Genomic DNA, 19,454 nt, shown 5'->3' with positions numbered 1-19,454 from the left:
AAGCGATCTATCTTTTCAAAGGAGCTACAGAAGCCCGCTCAGAATGGCATTTATTATAAGTAAGTAGAATCTGCTTCACACCAATTTCCCGGGACTCTAAGTCATGGCTCATGGCCAATTAAGCAGCATGCTTAGCACAGTGTTTTCCCCTACAAAGAAAGTGGCCTGATGGTGGTTGTAATTATTCTATCCAAAACACATAACAAGTAGGAAAGCGTGTACCACATGTAATATCACTGGTAAAAACTGTGAAGTTTTCTTTCCTTTTTTTCCCCTTGTGTAACATTTTACAATGTAATTTTAGTAGAATATTAGAACCCCATGGTGCTACTGCAATAACAGTGAAAGTATAGGTTTTTGCAAATTATGGTAATATGTAAAAGTGAGTGAATAAAAACAATTATTGGTTAAATGGGTGATTCTGTTACTTCAAAATTATATAATATTAAATAATAACACAACTGTCTAATTTTTACATACATTGAGAAATAATTGGATATTTATTAGTAACTGTTTGATTTGGAATACAGTATTTTTTAACCAAAAGAATAAATAAATCCATGACTACATGGTATGAGAAAACAATATTGTAAGTCACATAAAAAGAAATATAACTTAATTCCCTTTATGTGTAAGCTCAGTACTAAGTGAGTAACCCCAAAAATTGACCAAAAATATTCATAGTTCAATATTCTATTCAACTATAACAGACATTATGTATACCTAAATATCATTCATCTAAATATTATTATTGCTGCAAAAAATTATAGTTAGCCAAATAGAAGTAATAACTCAATGTAAGTTTAGTTTATTAGTATTACTCAAATTATTTATTTTCACAATTAAAAATATGTAAGGGTTTCTAATCAAGTTTCTTCTAGAAATTTTCACTATAGTTATACATGGCCCTTTTAGCTTCTAAATTACATGGCAGGAATTGTAGAAGTATACAGCCTATCTGATACAACAATATTTAGACCAGGGAGGTCGCTGCTCAACTCTGAAAGCTCACATGAGGCCAAGTGAAAAATCATTCTCTCAAGATCAAAGAAAGTGTGAACCATAAGTTAGTTTAACTTGGTATCAAATCAACTTTTGTGTGGCATTAATTAAATGCTAAGACTATACTATGCAGTTTTAAAATACATTCTTAGGCATCTATCCAGTTTACATAATGAGTAAAATAGTGTAAATCCTCTTTCTCAAACTTTAATTCCCTTTTTTCTAACCTATACTTAGTTCTATCACATTGTCATTTGTAGCCCTGTTCTGAGTTAATATAGCTGAGTTACTATAACTACATTAATACATTGGAAATGATACTAGGATATGTTGAAGGTGACTCTCATCTAGTGAAACCTGAGAAAGCTGTCAGAAAAGAGGAAATCAAATATTATTCACTCAAATGATGGAGTACTAAAGAAGCAGTTAGACTACATCCTAAAGTGGACAAGAAGAACATCTCAAAAGTGTTACCGTATATGGAATTGGAGTACAAGAGGAGAAAAAGTCTATATGAGAACTTTCTGAATTATACACCAATGTTTCACCTCAGCATTTTGTAATTAGAAACCCCAACCCCATATTTTAGAGAATGACCAAATTACTATATTTTTAATTAGCTATTCAATTGGGACCGTGTAACTGGGACCCTCTTGGTTCCGCAATGTGTATCGTTCCAAATACAGTAGAACGACAGGACTCGACGGCCTCTGTACTCGGCATCATCAGATTTTGATGTGAAATGTCGAGAAAATTTTACATCGGAGCGCAAACTAAACCTCGGAATCCGACCCGACACAAGTGATCTTTGTAAACAAAAGCAGTTCGTGTTTGGGTCACTCAGCTTAGTTGGCATTGTTAGTATGCATTGTCTAAACCTTTTGCAGCTGTGTTCCAAGCGTTTTGCTATGAATTTCTTAGTTTATGTGGCTGTTTGTACTGTTTTTAGAGAACAACCCTGGGTCCTAAGAAAGAGGTTTTTGAAAAGAATCATCATGATAAGGAACTGATTAACTGTGTTATCGGTATAGTTGATAATTTAGAAAAAGCTTTGAGAAAACAGTTAAGGAAACGCAGACCACATTAGACAGTTTTTTTGGTTTTTTTTAGAGAAAGCCAGACAGGTGCTAGTGAAAACAGGCAAAGACAGGGGAAAAAACTCCCGAAAAGCAGCTACCAGTTGATTTCATGGAAGGGGATTCCCCTTGCAAACAATGACTCTCCATCCCTCCTCTCCGCATCCCTGTCCACAGATCCAGATCCTCATCCATCTCCAGGTATGGGCCACAGTGTAGTTGTTAAAAACGTTTTTAATGTTGTGTTTCTTATTGAAATTATATCATTTAACTCTGAACTTGTTCCCTTTGAAGTTTCTGTGTAGTGTTTTGTTTAAAAGGCAAGGTTAGCATAAAAACTTAGTGGTCGAGAATGGATTATGTAATCTGTTTTCAGCTATTTCTTACAGGAAAAAATATTCAGAACTCGACTACATCACATCTTGATGCTCCTTCTAGAACAGATTAGTGCCAAGGTCCCGGGTTCTACTGTTCCTCCATTCCAAGAAGACTGAGGGGGTGTCACCCTGTCCCGAGGCCCAGGATTGCTCTCTCTGCTCTCCTTATGCAGACATACGCTAGTCTCTTTCAGTTGAGATTTTTCTCTTGTGCTTGTTTGTGATTAGAATTTAGCCACTGACTTTGATTACTCTTTGTGAGTTCACATCTTCCAGGTTGCAATTTCTGTCTTCCACCACAGCATTACTGTCAAGTTCATAATCATACTCCCGGAAATCTAATAAGAAAAAGAGAATCCCTCACACATTTTCCTGTAGACTCCTTATCTTGATAGTGTTTGAAGCATCAATAGCCACTCCCCACCCCAAAATGGGTGAAACAAGAAAGGTTCACATAAATATTCCTAGAGAGACAGATGAAAGGGGTAGACCAGGAGTCCCCTGTCTTCTGTTTCCCCAGTGGTACCAAAGGTTGTCCAGCACAATTATCCAGGCTTCCTGGGTGAGACACACTCAATGCTTAATAGCATGATACACAGAAAATCTTAGCAATCCAATTCAGGTGGAATCGTGAAGCAAAATTTAGGAAATGGGATTGTGGTAGAGTGAAATATCTTATGGTTATTTTGTCCATTTCTCTATAACTTCCATCAAATAAATGGGTTATACAAGGCAAAGAGTGTATAGCTGTTTTTAGCTACCTTCCAGGTGGTTCTGACCCACAGTGGCCCTATTTACCAGAGAACTAAACACTTCCTGGTCCGGCACCATCCTTTTAATGGTTGTTGCAGTCACTGTTGAGCCATCTCCTTAAGGTTCTTCCTCTGTTTTCACTGCCCATCAGCGCTACTAAGCACGGTGTCTCCATCACCTTTACCAAGCATGGTCTCTTTTTCAGATGCTGGTCTCTCCTGATAACATGTGAGAAGACCAAAGAATATGAGACCAAAATCTTGCCATACTTGATAAGCCTTCCGGCTGTATTTTTTCCAAGACGGATTTGTTCATTCTTTTAACAGCTCATGGTACTTTCCCATATTCTTGGAAAGTAATTCAAATGCACCAATTCTTCAGTCTTCCTTATTCAGTGTCCAGCTTTCCCAAGCCGGTGAGACAAGTGGGAATGTCATGCTTGGATTAGAGGCACCTGACTCTTCAGAGAGGAGCCCTGTTGGCATAGTGGGTATATGTTGCTTACCAGCCCAGAACCACGAGCCACTCCAAGGGACAAAAATGAAGCTTTCTAGCCCTGCAAACAGTGACAGTCCCAGAAACTCACAGGAGCAAGTCCAGCCTGTGCCACGGGCTCCTGGGAGGTTGCATTGATCTGATGGCAGTGAGCTTGGGGTTTTGCTTTTCAGCCTTCCGCGAACTCTAACTCAGGAACGGGTCACTTTGACCAGTTAGAAGGGGCTTCTCAGAAGCAGGAGAAGAGAATCCCTGAGATCATTAAGGAAGAAGCGCCACTAGGAGAGCGCATTGGAGAGCTCTGACTGAACTGGAAGAATCAGAGAGGCCGCATCACACGTAAGATCAGACCTGCCTTGTGTTAACCTGTTCACTTTCCTAGTAACTCCGTGTGAGTGCTGTGTGTGAGTTTTGTGTGGCCAGTGCAATGAATGTTTGAACCCAACAAAAAGCAGAGTGCTGTGGAGGATCAGCTGGTGTCAGAATAAGGGGAAGAGAGAGGGAGCGTGGAGGCGTGTCCACGCTCTGCCCTGTGGCAGTAGGCCTTACCTGGTACAGCGATGACATCTTCTTCCTTGGGTGGCCAGACAAGTCAGATGTGGCCTCAGTACCCTATTCAAAGGGAGTCTACTACAGTTTTTTTTGGAAATGTCAATGATTCTTATTGTAAACATTTTTTAAAATAAGTTTTAAATAATTTTATTGGTGGCTCGTACAACTCATCACAATCCATACATACAATCATTGTGTCAAGCACATTTGTTGCCCTCATCATTCTCAAAACATTTGCTTTCTACTTGAGCCCTTGGTATCAGCTCCTCATTTTCCCCTCCCTCTCTGCTCCCCCCTCCCTCACCAACCCTTGATAATTTATAAATTCTTATTAGTTTGTCATGTCTTCCACTGTCTGACATCTCCCTTCACCCACTTATCTGTTGTCCATCCCCCAGGGAGGAGGTTATATGTAGATCCTTATAATCGGTTTAAGCTCTCTGTTTTCCTCAAAATGGAGGCTCGATCTGACCAAGACCTTTTACTAATGAGCATTACTCATTCCTCCCCCTCTGCCCCTGTCCTTGGCCATTGAATCTACTCCAGCTCATAAACACCCCCACATGACACAGAGGAACTGTTCTATAGAGTTATTATCGGGCTGTTATCTTTATGGAAAAGACTCCCCAGGCATTTCTTTGGAGCATTGCAGATGGATTGTGATCGTCAACCCGTAGATGAATGCCCGATTCGCTGTCATTGAGTCCATTCTGACTCATGACTCAAGGTAGGGTAACTGAGGCTTTAAATCAGCGGTTCTCCACCTGGGGGTTGCGACCCCTTTGGGGGGTGGAATGACCCTTTCACAGGGGTTGCCTGATTCATAACTGTAGCAAAATTACAGTTATGAAGTAGCAACAAAAATAATTTTATGGTTGGGGATCACCACAACATGAGGAACTGTACTAAAGGGTCGTGGCATTAGGACGGTTGAGAACCACTGCTTTAAATCTTTTCAGAAACAGTTATCATCCCTTTTGCAGGCTGAGTACGTGGTGGGTTCAAACCATTTTGTAGTTAGCAGCCCAATGGCCGATCCACCGTGCAATCAAGGCTCCTTTATTGTTTAAGGGCTTAAAACAATAGTAAAATATCAAAATTCCTGATAGTTAATCAGTTAGCAGCACACATTTTAATAAATAATAGGAAAATGAAGTCTTTGTTTCACACACCTAAGTGTTAGCTGAGGTGACCTATTCAGGGGCAGTGTCATGCAGTGGGGCTGGAAGGGCACTACCAGAAGATGGATCTGAAGCAGGAGATCGAGTAGTGATTTGAATCTATTCCAGCACCAACCCATAGGACAAAGAAGGACTTCCCTTTACAAGAATAAAAGGTCACTTTCATTTCCTGTGGAGTAGCTGGTAGTTTCAAACTACTGACCTTATCATTAGCAGTCTAACATGCTACCCACTACTTTTCCGGGGCTCCTGACCATTTATACAGAGAACCTAAAACAATTCTACTACTGATAAAAGCATTGATATGTATGAAGATCATGGAAATAATATTTTATAAAAATAGGTGCTAGGCAGGGCATTTAAGTATAGGACCCAAAACAAACTTTATAGTATCTTAGATTGACAAATAATAAATTTTTTGTAGGTTTTAGAAAAATGCTCTCAGATTTTGTAAAGCCCTTGAAACAGGTTTCTTTTTTAATGTGTGGATCAATTTGGATATTTCTGTATACTTGCACCAAATCACTATTTTATTTCATTTCACGGGATTTTCTTTTGTGGCAGAGAAAACCCTTTAAAAAATTACTTTCTTCAAACTGAATAATCTCCTCAGGAGTGAGATTAAAAGGAAAGAAACAGAGCCTTTTTATCTTCTCTTAAAACTTGTTTTGAAATAATGGAAGTGCTAAAAAAGGCCCAACTAGTTAACAAACCATGTTACAGGGCATCTTTTGAAGTAGGATTCAACGTTATTTTGCTTGCAACAGTACACAACAAAACCTACACAAATTCTGTCTAGCAAAAGTTTAATAACATTCATTTTAAAAACAACTCAAATCTTGTATTTAAAGTTTAATACAAATATAGTAACAATACTGACATCTCCTTAACACATTAAAGCATACAAAATCAGATTAAGATAAATGGTTCTATATTATGATAATATTTAATATAATAACATATATTTTTTAATTTTCACATGCATATGAGGCAATTAAAATGTTATGCCTTGGGTCAGGCTTACCTGATTACCAAAACAATATCTGTGCTTTTTAATATTTGAAAGAAGTCCTGTGTGACAGATTTACCCAAGGCAACACATCTTTTGATTTCGTGACTACTGCTTCCATGAACACTGATTGTGGATCCAAGCGAGACAAAAATCACTGACAACATCCATCTTTTATCCATTTATAATTTTACCTATTGGTCCATCTGTGAGGTTTTTGATCTCCTTGACATTGAGTTGTAATCCACACTGAAGGCTGTAATCATTGATCTCCATCAGCAAGTGCTCCAAGTCTTCCCCCCTTTCAACATGCAAGGTTCTGTTGTCTGCATTTTGGACTCAGGTTATTAATAAGCTTTCCTCCATTCCTGATGCTGAATTCTTCTCCAGATAATCCAACTTCTTTAATTGGTTCAGCATCCAGATTTTCAGTCACCACCTATACGTATGAAAGTTGTACATTGAGTAAGGAAGACTAAAGCATTATGCCTTTAATTGTGGTGCTGGCAAAGCATTTTGAAAGTACCATGGACTACAAAAAAGTCAAGCAAGTCTGTCTTAGAAGAAGTATAATCAGAGTGCTCCTTAGAGGCCTTGACAGAGAGACTCTGTCTTACGTCCTCTGGATGCGTTACAGGAGAGCCCCGTCCCTGAAGAAGGACATGATGCTTGGTAAAGTAAAGGGACAGCAAAAAAGAAGACGGCCCTCAATGAGACAGAGTGACATAGTGACCACAACCAGGGGCTCAAGCATCCGACCAATCATGAGGGTGGCACAGGAGGAGGAGGTGATTAGTTCTGTCGTGCAGAGGGACACTAGGAGTCCGGGCTGACTAGATGGCACTTAACAAGATTTTCCTAAAACTTAAGAATTTAAACTTACCACAACAGTCAACACAATAGCCAATGTTTGTCTTTCAGTATTTCCTTCACACATTAGTTTATATGTTTCTATAAGAGAGATAACATATCATAACTGCTGTGCTTCTTCATTGCTGATCGCCTTCTATTGTTTCCTCTAGTTGTATTTTTAAACCACTGGATATTATGACATCATTTAAAACTCCCAAGTCTCCTCCCTTCAAGTACATTTCAACCCACAGTCACCCAATCTAGTTTCTCCACATCTCTAAACTTTCATGAGCGGTGACAGCCCTATCGTTCTCCCATGGAGGGCTGCTGGGCTTGAACTGCCAACCTTCTGGTTAGTCTTCAATGTTTTCCTGATAGCAGCACCAGGACTCCTGATTCAAATGAAAATACATTTGTAAGCGGAAAAAAGGAATTGGAGAAATTAACTTAAAGCTGGATAATGGGAAGAAATAAAATGAAATAATGGATCGCAATAAAATTCCTACAACACGCAGAAGTGAGAGAGAATTTGGGAGCATAGTTTCACAACCTCATTTGACCAGCCGCCCCTACCCCTGTCTCACACACAAATGCACACACACACACACACCCCTTTGTAATAGTAATATTGTCTGAGCAAGGTAGAGGCTGGCCAAGAGGCTGAGGGCCAGAGAGATGCTGGCCAGCAGACAGAGCAGAGCAGAAACTGTCGTGACGGAACAGGTGTATCCTGAGGGTTTCTCACCTCAGTTGTCACCTTCCACTTCCCTGATGGAGCCCCCGATTATAAGTATCCTCCGTGAGTTGTGTCCAGCGTTTCACTGAATGACAGAATCCAGCTGCAAAGCAGGGAGTTGTGTGAGAGGGACACTTGGTAACAGAATCAGTTGGGGTGTTGGAGGGTGGGGTCACTCCGCCAAAGTCCAGGGGGCTTCACTGTGCACATACTACATCATTCGCTTAAAAAACGTGTTTCTGTAATATAAGACTATATTTGTAATGCTACCATACAATTCGCATTAAAATCACTTTCCCACCTTAGGCAAAGCTAAGAAGGAATCGTAATGTAATTAGTGGAATATCCATATCTCATTTTCACGACTTCCTTTAAAGTTCTCACAAGGCTAATTAAAGATATGCTATCTCTGTCCGAGACCTTGCGTGTCTTCATTGCTGAGCAGTTTGCCTTTTCTCCTCTAAGTCTGGCGTTCAGTGCTTTCCTCTTCTGCTATATTCGCTTCCGTTTTGTAACTCATGTTAGGTCATGGCATTTCATTGAATTTTTATTTCCTGGGTGCTCAGTGCTTTTCTTCATTACTCCCTTACAATTAATATTGATCACTTTTAACCTCTAGCATATTTATATCTCAAAAGTATATCTTCTTATTGAGTAAATTTTAATTAGCTCAAGGATCTTCTTTATGCCCTTTCTCATATTCAGGGGCATCTGGCTAAGAGCAACTTTTTATATATTTAAAATCAATTTCACTTAGCAAAATTTATGTTTTACTTTAGAAGTTTCACTACTGATTCTCTTGATAATATTTGCAATGTCTACAGGATTTCTTTTCTTATTTTTCTTTTATTTTATACTCTTTCCCCTTTCTTCCCTCTTTTCTTATTCTGTTTTCTTTCTTGGAGACCTTTTTTCCTGCTTAGTTTCCTTCTTTCATCCAATTTAAACCTTGTATAAAGTCCATGAAAAATCCTCTGTTTCTAGGTAATAAGGAAATTTAGAGAAAACTAACCCAAAATACATTCTAAATAATTAAGAAAACAAAAAACCAAGCCTGATTCCTTAAACATTACTGTACTTTATATACACATTGAAACTAATATATGAAATTAATGTGGCTTTTTTTTGTTTTTTGTGGTGCTGTAAATCCTTATTTCATTGAATAACCTTTTTAGGCAACAGAAACATGCTTTTAATAGATGAACAGCAGCATCTCACCCCATTGCACTTTTTAAAAAACGAGACTGAATTTTAAAGGCATTGGAAGCCAGGGAATTTAGCATAAATTTCTTTTTACAAGCCTTTAACTTAAGTAAAATTCCCTCAAGATCAAATGACAGTTGTTCATTGACCAATACAAATTGATCTTAATTTTCAAACAAGTCTTATAGGTTACAATATAATTATAAATGCTGTAGATGATATATATTAATACATATATACATTCTACATAACATACATAGTTATAAAGAATGTATATATGTGTGTGTGTATATATACATGTTGTTGTGATTGTTAAGTGCCATAGAGTCATTTCCGACTCACAGAGACCTTATACACAACAGAATCACTGCCTAGTCCTGGAATCTCACAGTTGCTCTTGTTTCAGGCCGTTGTTGCAGCCACTATGTCAATCCATCTCATTGAGGCCCTTCCTCACTTTTGCTGCCCGTCCACTTTACCAGGCATGAAGTCCTTTATGAAGGACTGGTCTCTCCTGACAGCAAGTCCAAAGTATGTGAGACAAGTCTCACCATCTTTACCGCTAAGGAGCACTCTAGCTGTACTTATTTCAAGACAGATTTGTTTATATATGTATGTAAATATCATGTGTGTGTGTCTGCATGTAAAATTAGGAAAGTGTATCATTTTATTTTGTTATAGACTCAATGCAAATTTGAGCCACTGGTTCAACTATCAGTGTTTCCTTTATCCCAACATTTGGTCAATGGAAAACATTCAATGGAACTTAAGGGTAACCACCAATGGTTCTATGTAAGTCAAAGGACACCATGTTGAAGCTATGCTAGAACAAGAAAATACATTCTATCTAAATAGTCCATGCATGGGGCATATAGTTAAGCACTCAATTGCTAATGGAAAGGTTGGCAGTTTGAGCCCACACAGAGACACCTCAGAATAAATTCCTAGAAATCTTCTTCTAAAAGGTCATCCATTGAGATGCTAGAGATCAGAGTTTATGTCGAATATACATGAGGTTGCTGTGAATTTGATTTAACATTACACCAATGGGAACTGGTAGAATTGTTGGTAAAGTGTTAAAAACAAAACAATGATTTGTAAAAGTAATACAAACATCTGTGTACCTCAAAGTTATATATTCTGGTAGTTCAGTACAACCCAAATAACTTTGTCAGATTGTGAAAACATTCCATCACTTAACTTAGAAGCAATGTATAAAATCTACTTGCTAATCATGATTTAAATACATCAATAGAACAAATTTGCAAAGTGAAAGAGCATGTGAGAATCTATGCCTTTTATAGTTCACTTTAAAGGAACCATGGACACAATAAAGCAAACGTACTATGTATAGGGTAAGCAGTAAATGCTTTACACTCTGAAGCAACACATCGCTTTTACTAACTACTCAACTCTGCCATCGAGACAAGACGGCGGCTCTATTGGCAATATGTGAACAGATGAGCCTGGTTGAATTACATTGAAACCTGTCTACAGGAACAAGAGATTAGTGCAGTTGGCTTCCAGGAGCTTAGTTTGCTGACACTGCACTCAGTGGTTGAGGGAAATTTAGATATAATCTAAACAACAGATTGTCTTGCCAATATGGGCAATATTGCCAATGCCATAAAACTCTCACTTCTGCCCAGTCAATGCCAAGTCTTAATGACCCTGTAGGACTGGTAGAACTGCCTTTGTGAGTTTAGGAGATGCCCGATCAACTCTTGATGGGTGTAGCAAAGCTCGTGGTTCTCTGGAGCTTTCTGGTGGTTTTGAGCAGCTGACCTAGTGGACCGCAGCCCGACACAGAACCACTAACTGAAGGAAGGCATAGTATCACACTGTAGACACAATCAGTAGTTCCTAAACGAAGTGCATAAAATGGTGACACAGTAAAAGAATAAGGCAGAACTTATTTCAATATTTCTTGTGGAAATAGTGTTTTGGTTGCAGTTTACCTGAGATGTGGCCTTCAACTCTCAAGCAGCCACAAGACTGCTGATAGGAGCCCCGATTAGCAATATCAGTCCCTCTAGGGTGCTGAACCCTAGTCTGACCACGCGCATACAAAAAGTTAGTAAGTGAAAGGTATGTAATTATTCACAGAAAACTGCAAACAGGACTGACTCCATGGGGATTGTTCTCAGTGGCTCAGTGTAATGGAAAGCAGAGATGTAAACACTTCTGAGCTTGCCCTACGATGGAGTAAAGGCCAAAGACCAGTACGTCCCTTTCCCAGCCAGTTTTACACCCCAGGCGCTACCTGTCTGACTACACAGAGCACAGGGTAAGCTTTCTCCCCTGACAACCTAGGAAGGAGGTACATGGATGCCAGGGGGATGGTTTCTCTTAAACCCTGCTAGTGCTTATGCCTGTGGGTGCATTGGGAAGGGTCCATTGTTTCTGAAGCCTAGAAATAGCCCCGGTGAGCCGAACAGGAGCGGAAAGGCTATAGCTGTTGGACCACCCAATGAACGGACTTCTTCCGTGTGGTTACAAACAAAACGCAAGACATTATTCATGTAGCTTGCAAGCTATTTGTCTTCTCTCCTTGAGAAATGAGCATTTACTCTCTTTATTTTCCGTGTCTATATTAATATAAAATAGATGTATAATGCAATTACCACAAGGTTTTAGTTCTTCAACAAGGATTTGATACTTATATTTTTGTCTTTGTTCTCTATGGAAGAGGACTAGATGATTTATTTATTTATTATGAAACTGATTCCTAATATAAATTTTGATATGAAACAACTTTAAAAATAGCTGTGTTTTCACTGTTTGGATCATCTATATCTATTTATCTTCATGTTAGTTTATATAAGTATCCAAATCACTGTGAATTTATTAACTCTGCTGTCAGAAAATTTGTCTTTAGATAAGGGTTTATTTCTAGCAGTGTCTAGGTAGAGAAGTTTTGTTTGTAGAGTTAAGTCTGACATACCTTATTGATGATCTAGTGCTTCAGTCAAAAAAATTATGTCGCCTGCTTTCCATTCCTAGCTCGACTTTTTTACTTCCAATCTTTGGTTTATAAACTCTATCTCCTATTCTCTTACAGCTTCTTCTTGAATTCCTCATTCTTCTTGCCGATATTCTTATTACAGAACTATGTAAATGATGCCTAAAACCTTTCCTGACTTTGAAAGATGACTAGTAAGCTCGATGATTTTATTTTTCTGCCCTTTTAAACTGCTTCTAAGTCTGTCACACTTGAGAGAGCGATGTCCTGAAGTAGTTTCCTCACTTGCAGACCTTTGAAACCCTATCCATTGGTGAAAGTCTGAGTCAAAAACTGCCTTCCCTAATAGTGCCCTTGTATGATCGCTGTAAAGCACTCACACTCTGTTTATGCCTATGAACAATCAAGACTGATCCCTGCAGATGTTCTGGAGAGGCAGCCGTCTTCTGCCGAAGGCAAGGCTGTGTTCTATCACACTGCTGCTGGATCTCAAGGCCTGATCAACACAGGGGAGGAACTAGTATTTTCCCCTAATTATGCATTTTTAAAATACCAATGTGTTAGACAGGGTTCTCTAGAGAGATAAAACCAAATTCCTGATAATATCATATATTTATTTATAAAGATAATTAGATATATAACGAGAAATGAACTGTTAAATCATATACAGATAAATATACAATACAAGAAATAAACAGTTAAATTGGAAAGCACTATAAATGGCTTAGTGCAACTCACGTCCGTGAGACAAAGTTGAGAGACTAGCAGTCCTTCAAGTCTCTGTCTGATGCCAGATCTTCCTCTATTTGTAGAGAGAGCTAGGCTATGTCAGCATAGCAGCCAATCACAAGGCAGGTCACCAATCGCCAGTCCCCAGCTCCAGAGAAGTCTTAAAGGGACCTCAACTTACAGCAACACAGTCCACATACTAGGCGTCCCACAGGCAGTGTAGCCTTTAAATTGAGGCACAGAACAAGCAAGGCAGCCGCACACTGGTCCAATGATCACAGAGCGAGAGACAAGAAAGGCAAGGCTCACCAAGCCATCCATCTCTCCGCCCCTCAGTCAATCCCACCTGCGTTTATCAGCCAGGCTGGCACAATAAACTATCTCAACCAATAAAGTAAAGTCCAGTGTGCCCCTCCATGGAGTGTAACACCTGGTACAACAATGTCTAGATATTCCAAATATTTTGCCTCTGAATGTTTGTCATTCAGAATATTTTGACAGGTCTTGCCTGGTCGTTTTGTTTGCCAAATAAGAGAGGCACTCTACACAGGGTAGATTGAAAGTTCCATATTGAGTTTCATTAAACCACAGCAGAGATCTGAGTCTGACTCATCGCCTTTCAGCTCCAGTGCTTGGCAGTGTTTGATGAACATTAGTCGTTTACCCTGTGGAGGCGGAGAAGCAGGAGGAACTTAATAGTAGTACAAAGTTCTACTTGCCTCCTGAGTCACAGGCCAGGAGTGGTGTTCCTTTCCCTGCTTTCTGTCTAATGTTTGGCCTCTCTTAACCAGTGGGAAGATGTCAATATTCCCTCTGGCCCCTCTCTGGGAAGTGGTGGACCTTGTCAATCCTCTGGAAGTGTAATATCTCCAGTTAACCACACCACATACACTCCAATGTTTTTTCCCCCAAACTAAGTGAAAACTGACCAACAGCAGACTTTTCAAACCATAAACATTTATTACTGCTCCATTGCCACCAAGTCAATTCCAACACAGCATCCATGGAGAGCAGAACCGCCTCACTGCATTCCCAAGGCTGTGTCTGCACAGAAGCAGACTGCCACACAGCTATCCCTGAGAGTAGCTGATGGGCTTGACCCACCAATCTTTTGGTTCCCAGCTCAGTGATTTAACCTCTGTGACACCAAGGTTCTCTCTCTCACACAGGTACAAGAGTTCAGAGTTAGCATACAGAATTGAGAACGTATTCAGTTCATGGCAACTTTCTATTACTGCATGTATCCAGCAAGCTGTGCAATTACATAGACGCAGAAAGGCAACACTTACGGCATTGAATCTCTTTGTGACCATTCAGACCTGGCTTTGATATCCCAGCCACCTGGAAATTGGGAAACTCTGAAGTTCTGATCCTGATTAAATAATAATAATTACATATATTTTCTTTATAGTCCACAAATCAAACAAACGCTTTGATGTATTAAATGCATGATGTCATTTTTGTTAGGTGCCACTGAATCCTCTCCAGCTCGTAGCAACCTTATGCACAACAGAATGAAACACGGCCCAGTCTGGCCCCATCATCTAAAACATGGACTGCAAAAATATAGGGGGCGGAATCTCCATTCCCTGCGCTGTTTGAAGTTGGCATCTTCATTTATTTGTAAAGCCTTCCTGGGTCTCAACGTCTCTAAACACTGAAACAGAACTGTGATGGCTGCACATTTCCTACTAGTTATTACTATTATTATCATCTCTGTGAAATTTTACTACCTTTTATATTTGTTAATTTGCCATTAAATATTACAAACCATTATAATAGACCCACAGAAAATGTAAAGGTTTTAGAAAAGATCAATGAGAGGATACACAGCGGTGCGGATGGGAGTTGGAAGCGCAGGGAATCTAGGACGGAGGAGCCTCTCGGGACCGGGGGCGACGGTGGCGATACCAGGAGGGAAGGGGGAGGTAGCAAGGGGGAATGGATCACAGGGAGCCGCGTATGGCCTCCTCTCTGGGGGACGGGCGCAGCGGGGTGGGTGAGGGGAGGCGCCGGACAGTGTAATGTAAGATACAAAAATAATTTATAAATTATTAAGGGTGCATGGGGGAAAGGGGAGGAGGAAGGGAAGGTGGGGGGGAAGGAAAATGAGCGGATTCCGGGAACCCAAGAGGCAAGAGAATTTTTGGAATGATGAGGGCAACAAATGTATAGATGTGCTTTACACAATTGATCTATGTATTGTGATAAATTGTATGAGCCCCAATAAATTGATTAATTAAAAAAAAAGTGTCAAAATGAACAGAAAGTGACATAATTTTAAAAATCAAACGAGCTGCTAAGGTAAACCTTCTCGCATTGGTGTGCAGACAGTTACAGTAGGTTGGACGTCAGAGCCAGAGAGCATGTTCTCTGCACCTAAAAACTGCGAGTAGTTAACGCTGTGCTGAAAACCTGTATCAGGGCAGTGTGGTAAATTATGTAAGCAGGAAAATAATGGAAATAAAGATGCAACTGAAAGAGAAAAAGTGACAGTAAGCTGGCTCACATTTTGCAGAGAGGAATCATATGATAAAATACATGAAGTCAAATGTTTGACAGAGAAGATGTATAATTGAAGAGCTTGCAGGAAAATAGAGAGCGCGGCTTGGAATTATATATTTCTATGCATCTCAATTTGACCTCTTTCTGTTTTAATATTTAGCAAGGCGATTTACTTGCAAATAATTGTAGATAATGCAAACCCTATGGAGGTCAAGTCTCCTCTGCTCCCATGGAGTTGTTGTGAGCAGGAATCAACTTGGTAATAACTCGTTTGGTTTTGGACACACCCCACATGTGCTTTAGCTGGCGTAGAGGCCGTTCTGACTCCTCAGGAAACCCCGTGTATTAGAGTGGAGCTCTCATCCAGAGGGTGGTCAAGGCTGTGCCACTCGGGAAGCAGATCACCAGGTGTGGTTTCTGAGGCTCCTTAGCTGTGTTTGAATTGTCAACCTTTTGGGAACAGTTGAGCACTTAACTGACTGCAGCATCCAGGTTCTCTGCTCTCTTTCTCTTACTCTCTAGATGTAGATACAAGAGGGCTTCAAAAAGTTTATGAAAAATTAAATGAAAAGAAAATAGACCTTTTCCATGAAATTTTTATGTCTCTTCATATAGGTAATTACAGATACACGGATATATATTTCTATTGCAGGAATTACATAGTAAAACAATATGACAATGTGTCTACCACTAGTTATAGGCAATGCAGTTTTTGTTCAGTTTAGCAACTTGATAGTTAAGGTTTTATATAACCTTGGTTGTGTTAGGATGCTCAGTGGTTTGGCTGTAAAATTTAGAAATCCCCCATGATGAGATCTGCTGTAGGGTACAGCTTGCTTTCCACATAAGTGGAAAAGCTTGCTTGCTTTTTGCTGAGTCTGTATCTTGAGGTTCTTTGGAGATGAGTGAACATACCATATTGACTCCTGATCCTGAAAGTTGTCAGTGGCCTCCAGTATCCATCACTGATTTTGGATTCCGTCCCTTCTGCAGCCCTAAGTCTGTCTTGGAAGCCTTGCATTCATGAACCTTTGCAGTCACAAGGCTGTCACACATGTCAAGCTCGAGTTCACCAAGTTCCACAGTTGTGACAGTCGGTAGAAGCTGCCAGCCTAACAACTGACTTGGCGCTTACCCGGCCTTGGAAATTGGCCCAGTTATTCAACTATGTGAGATACTTTCTTGATAATGAATTTTTCTCTGTAGATGCAGATATAAGCTGCCGTGATTTTGCTTCTCTGGAGAACACAGTCTAGGAAAGCAACTTTGTATTTATAATCATCTTTGACCATAGAAAGAAGGAGAGGACTACAATAAACTAGTTGTAATAAGGGGAGTCATTAAGAAAAAGAAAAGAGAACTAACCATTAATTGTTGTTTTATATTTCTTTTAGCATCTTTAATTTTACCCATAAAATGCATACATATATTTGGTAGCAAAGAACACCTTTTAAAAGTATCATATATTTATTCTTGTTTAATTTTATTATAAAGTTTAAATTGAACCCTTGACCATTCCTTCCATATTATATTTCAGTTATTTGTGACCACTGGCACTTTTATTTCAATAATTGTTTTAAAACTGTCTCACTATTTTTACTGCTACACCTTTATTTAGGCCCTGATTACAGAATCGTTTTACCAGTAGATTTTTCCTATCAGATCGTCTACGTCTGAAAAACAACTGCCGTCAAGTTAATTCTGGCTGATCGTGACCCTACATGAGGGATAGAGCTGCCCCTGTTTGGAGGTTTCTGAGACTGTGAGTCTGTGCAGGAGTAGAAAGCCTTCCCTTCACCTGCAGAGAAGCTGGGAGATTGGAACTGCTGACCATATGGTTAGCAGCTTGCCAAGGCGACACTCTTCTAGATTGTTGTTATTGGGAGCCATCAAAACTAAACACCCACAGGGCCATCCCCACAATAGACATGGTCTTCACTGACTCATTGAAGACAGATTAAGGTGACATTATGCCACACCTGATGGTTCTTGTCATGGATAGCCATTTTTCAGAACACAAAAGATTGGGAGGGTTTATGTGTATGCAGAGAGTATATGTGTGTGTCTGTATGTATGGAAATGTATTATGAATTTATATGCACTATATACCTGTATATGAATATATATGTATTCAAATTTCATAATTTCAGGAAAAATTCAAATTTTGCAACTTTTACCTGTTTTCATTTATTGATTCCCACTCAAGGATCAGTAAATTGCAAGTTAACAGCGTTTCCTGTTCTGTATGGCAGAACAGTGGATTCATCACTGAGCTACTAACCTCAACGTTGAGGTTTCAAACCCACCAGCTTTGCTCTAAAATAAAGATGCAGCTTTCTGCTTCTGTAAAAATTCACAACCTCAGCGTCCTCATTTGGGTCGTTCTACGGTGTCCTATGTGGTCTCTATGATTGATATTTGATTTATGGCAGTGTGCTTGATTTTTGTTTTGTTTTCAGATATTTTCCTACTGAAACCACAATTAGGTTTTGTCTTTCACACAGAGAAATATATACTCCAATCACACATAGAAGCAACGTTGGAGAATTTAATTAGAAGTTTCAAACAGAAGCCACGTAGGTCTATATAATAGCTTCTTCACTAGCGCATACAGATGGGACCTCGGATTGTTCAGGGTTCCTTATGAGCGTCCTGCAGGGCTTCCAGAGTCCTGTGTGAGAAGCAGGAGCCCAGGAGCTTCAGCTCGGGGCCTATTCAGTGGAAGCGGCCTGGGGGAATGCAGTTCTGAGAGTGAACTGGAGGTTCTTGTTGTCTAAGGAAGTTTATGTTAAATGACTGAAATATTTCATTAAAAGAAAGTAACTTCTCTGAGATCTTGTCCCACAGGGGAATGTCTCTCATTTGTTTCAATCTAGGCTCTACTTTTTCCTCTATGCCCAGTCTAACTACGAAGAATCACTCTCTACTAAGAATTTTTGTTTGTTTGCCTTGGAGAAATTGACTTATGTATTTTATAATTGAAATTAACCACCTAGTAATTAGGTTAACATTCTGAAATATTTATTGAGCATGTAAACATTTTCACATATGAGTATTTTACTTCAGACTGCCAAGAGCTCAATAATTTTCTTTCTTTTTAAATCATTTTATTAGGGGCTCATACAACACTTATCACAATCCATACATACATCGATTGTGTAAAGCGCATTTGTACATTCATTGCCCTCATCATTCTCAAAACATTTCCTCTCCACTTAAGCCCCTGGCATTAGGTCCTCATTTTTCCCCTCCCTCCCCGCTTCCCCCTCCCTCGTGAGCCCCTGATAATTTATAAATTATTACTTTGTCATATCTTGCCCTGTCCGACATCTCCCTCCACCCACTTCTCCGTTGTCCGTCCCCCAGGGAGGAGGTCACATATAGTTCCTTGTAATCGTTCCCTCTTTCCAACCCACTCTCCCTTTACCCTCCCAGTATCGCCACTCACACCACTGGTCCTGAAGGGATCATCTGCCCTGGATTCCCTGTATTTCCAGTTCCTATCTGTACCAGTGTACATCCTCTGGTCTAGCCAGACTTGCAAGGTAGAATTCAGATCATGATAGTGGGGGCGGGGAGGAAGCATTTAGGAACCAGAGGAAAGTTGTATTTTTCATCGTTGCTACATCGCACCCTGACTGGCTCGTCTCCTCCTCGAGACCCCTCTGCAAGGGGATCTCCAGTGGCCTACCAGCCTATGCGATCACGAGGTGTCGAAGGGATCAGGTATAAGGGATCATCAGAACAAAAAATCTTACCATAGTGAATGATGGGGGGAGTGCGGAGTGGAGACCTAAAGCACAATAGTAGAACTCAATAATTTTCATTCCACCTACAAAGGAAAAAATCATCTAAAATCATTTAAGTGATTTTAAGTCCATCAAGAATTGTGTCCACTTTTTGGGTAGTTATAATATTAGTAAATTCTACATCGTGTGGCTCAGTTGTCATCAGGGTCACCTGAGCCCTGTGATTCTAATAAATAATTGGCTTGAATTTTGGTATTGCTAGAAAATATAATG

Source organism: Echinops telfairi, unplaced genomic scaffold (assembly GCF_000313985.2).
Source record: "Echinops telfairi isolate 266 unplaced genomic scaffold, ASM31398v2 ScPeMD7_9;HRSCAF=40, whole genome shotgun sequence".
In the NCBI taxonomy this organism is placed as follows: Eukaryota; Metazoa; Chordata; class Mammalia; order Afrosoricida; family Tenrecidae; genus Echinops; species Echinops telfairi.
The sequence above is the reverse complement of the archived record's forward strand: the minus strand, read 5'-3'. Positions refer to the sequence as shown.